Raw genomic sequence first — 2,500 nt, forward strand, 5'->3', positions numbered from 1 at the left:
ACAAGACCAACCCTCTTTTTCCAGTCGCCCGCGCACCAAAAAAAATTTTGGCAGCGGGACTCACAATCCTTGACAGCCAGCTCACCATATAATACTCGGCGACCCTCCGCGGGACCTCCTCAGAGGGTCGCGTCGCCGGGAAACTAACCCCCACTCCTCACTGATCCAAGGTAACACGCCAGAAGTATCCAGGTAACCCCAGTAGTATCCAGGTATCCCCCTGCGAACGTCGGTACTGGGCTCAAAGAAGGCAGCGAGCAGTCGGGACCCGTAGGCACCGAGCAACCGTCACCCCCTCACGACTTTTCCCGAGACGCTTCAGAGGAACCCTTCCCCACATAGTACTCTCTGTGGGATTCGGCAGGCCCCCGTCCTACTGCACTAAGGAAGTTCCGAGACACACTTTTTTTGTGGAAGACCACCCACCCTCCCTGTCCTGCCTGCTATCCCCGCCGCGACTCCTGGTCCCGGCCCTCCTCCCCGACTTCCTCCTTGTCCCGCTGCGAGTCCCGGACCTCCTCCCCACTACCTACTCCCGCCGCGAGTCCCAGTCCCGGCCTTCCTCCTCCTCCTCCTCTTCCCTAGTCCCGGCGCGAGTCCCGGACCTCCTCCCCACTTCCTAGTCCCGTCGCGAGTCCCGGACCTCCTCCCCTCTTCCTAGTCCCGGCGCGAGTCCCGGACCTCCTCCTTCTCTTCCTTGTCCTGCCGCGAGTCCCAGTCCCGTCGCGAGTCCCGGACTTCCTCCTTCTCTTCCTTGTCCCGCCGCGACTCCCTAGTCCCGTGGCGAGTCCCGGACTTCCTCCTCCTCTTCCTTGTCCCGCCGCGACTCCCTAGTCCCGTGCGCGAGTCCCGGACTTCCTCCTCCTCTTCCTTGTCCCGCCGCGACTCCCTAGTCCCGGCGCGAGTCCCAGTCCCGTCGCGAGTCCCGGACTTCCTCCTCCTCTTCCTTGTCCCGCCGCGACTCCCTAGTCCCGGCGCGAGTCCCAGTCCCGTCGCGAGTCCCGGACTTCCTCCTCCTCTTCCTTGTCCCGCCGCGACTCCCTAGTCCCGGCGCGAGTCCCAGTCCCGTCGCGAGTCCCGGACTTCCTCCTCCTCTTCCTTGTCCCGCCGCGACTCCCTAGTCCCGGCGCGAGTCCCAGTCCCGTCGCGAGTCCCGGACTTCCTCCTCCTCTTCCTTGTCCCGCCGCGACTCCCTAGTCCCGGCGCGAGTCCCAGTCCCGTCGCGAGTCCCGGACTTCCTCCTCCTCTTCCTTGTCCCGCCGCGAGTCCCGACCTCTTGTCCCGCTCCCTTGCCCAAGTCCCGACTCCTGGCTGTCTCGACTCCTCGTTGGCCGCCCAGTCTTCCGCATAGGTGGAAATAAATAAATAAATCATTTTTTAAAAATCAATTTTAAAATTAACTCCCTGTCTCGACTCCTTGCTGGCCGCCCAGTCTTGCGCCTAGACAGAAATATAAATAAAAATAAAAATAAATTGGTGAATTAAAAATATTAAAGTAATTTAATTAACTGGAATAAGGTAGAAAAATAAAAGGCAGAAGAATACTAAATTGATTTTTTCAAGTGCCACGTGTTACCTTGCTGATGTGGCTGCCACGTGGTAGTCCATGTCATGTCAAAAATCCACTAAATCGTTTACATGTCACTTTGGAGATAAATTTGTGTGTGTGCAATCAATTGGTTGTACAAATATGTTAATGACTTGCTAACTAATGCATCGTACAGGTAATCATTGCCCACTAACTAATCCATCACCACTGAAACTTAATGTCTTCAATTCTTCATCCTTCACACTCCACATCCAATTTATTTTTGTTTGTGTGAATTCTTAAATCTATCTTCTCTTTACATACTCCAAGCCCAACTTTCTAAACCCTTTATATAATCTATGTGAATCCTAGAATCTAGGTTTATATACCCCATGCAAACCCTAAAACCCTAAACCCTAAACCCTAACCCTAACCCCTAACCCCTCAACTCATACTTTGTTCTTTTAATCATACAACCTAGACTCTGAAATTTTAATCTCATAACATATAAACTAGCATTGTAATTTCAAAACCCAACATTTTGTATTGTGACAATACTTGTTTGCAAATATGCATCCTTCATTTACTTTTATTTTTTTAACACTACACTGTGCCACATCAGCACCAAATAGATCAAAATCCTTGATAAATTAACCTCTAACATGTAAATATTATATTCTCCACCCTTTCAGCTTTTATTTTTATTTTTTTTAACTTTTTGAAATGCCACGTCAGCTACCTGGCTGCCCTGTCACATGACAAATGCTAAGTGGACTGCCATGTCGGAGAAGAAGATGCCACGTCGGAGAAGGTTCAAGCGGATGCAAAATGGATGCAGCACCGGGACTTCCCGGGAGGTCACCCATCCCAGTACTATTCCGGCCCAAAGGCGCTTAACTTCAGAGTTCTGATGGGATCTGGTGTAGTAGCCTTGGTATGACCGCATCACGTCAATAGCCCTGAACCGTTATC

At 51.9% G+C, this 2,500-nt stretch overlaps 1 non-coding gene across 1 annotated transcript; it reads right to left on the minus strand.

Moving 5' to 3' along the window:
- Positions 1 to 2,357: 2,357 nt before the first annotated feature.
- Positions 2,358 to 2,476, minus strand: LOC149985925 (5S ribosomal RNA). Its single transcript, XR_016501433.1, has one exon. It is a non-coding gene; the product is annotated as a 5S ribosomal RNA (ribosomal RNA).
- Between the last annotated feature and the right edge of the window lie 24 nt (positions 2,477 to 2,500).

The sequence above is a fragment of the Physcomitrium patens genome, chromosome 26 (assembly GCF_059467195.1).
Source record: "Physcomitrium patens ecotype Gransden chromosome 26, ASM5946719v1, whole genome shotgun sequence".
Lineage (NCBI taxonomy): Eukaryota > Viridiplantae > Streptophyta > Bryopsida > Funariales > Funariaceae > Physcomitrium > Physcomitrium patens.